Genomic DNA, 628 nt, shown 5'->3' on the forward strand with positions numbered 1-628 from the left:
CATGCAAACTGCCACATGATGAAACTGAATATATATATATCACACACACACACACAAACACATTAATCTATCAGAAATGTTTACCTGAGCTAGCATAACCAATCTGCTTTTCATTTTTTTATTTTTACTTCCCTCAACCCTTTTCTGTCCATAAGTCAAACTGCCCTCTGTTCAGCTTCTCAGAATACTCATTCTATTTTACAGAATGAACTGTTACTCAATTCAAGAATGTTTTTAAAAAGTCAACTAGATCTTTAAATTTATTGTAATTTTTGTCTTTTGACAGTGATAATAAATGCCATTGTTGTTAGCAATTAACTTGCAAAATTATTTCATACACATTGTCTCACTGGATCTGCAATCCAATCCTATGAATTTCATGAGATATTATTACTCTGCCTTAGAAATGAGGAAGTTGAGTATGAGAGAAGTTACGAGTTTATCCCAAAGGGAATTTTGCCTCTAATGGAACAAAAACTTCAACCTAAGCCCTCTGAACCCAATACAGAAAGCTTCCCCCAATAGAAACCCTGCCAGCATTATCTCAGGATTTTTTAAGGAATATTCTATGCTGTGATAAAATATTTTTTCAGAAGTATTTAACCTTATTTATTTATTTATTTACTTA

This window comes from Tupaia chinensis, unplaced genomic scaffold (genome assembly GCF_000334495.1).
Source record: "Tupaia chinensis unplaced genomic scaffold, TupChi_1.0 Scaffold000031_1, whole genome shotgun sequence".
Lineage (NCBI taxonomy): Eukaryota > Metazoa > Chordata > Mammalia > Scandentia > Tupaiidae > Tupaia > Tupaia belangeri.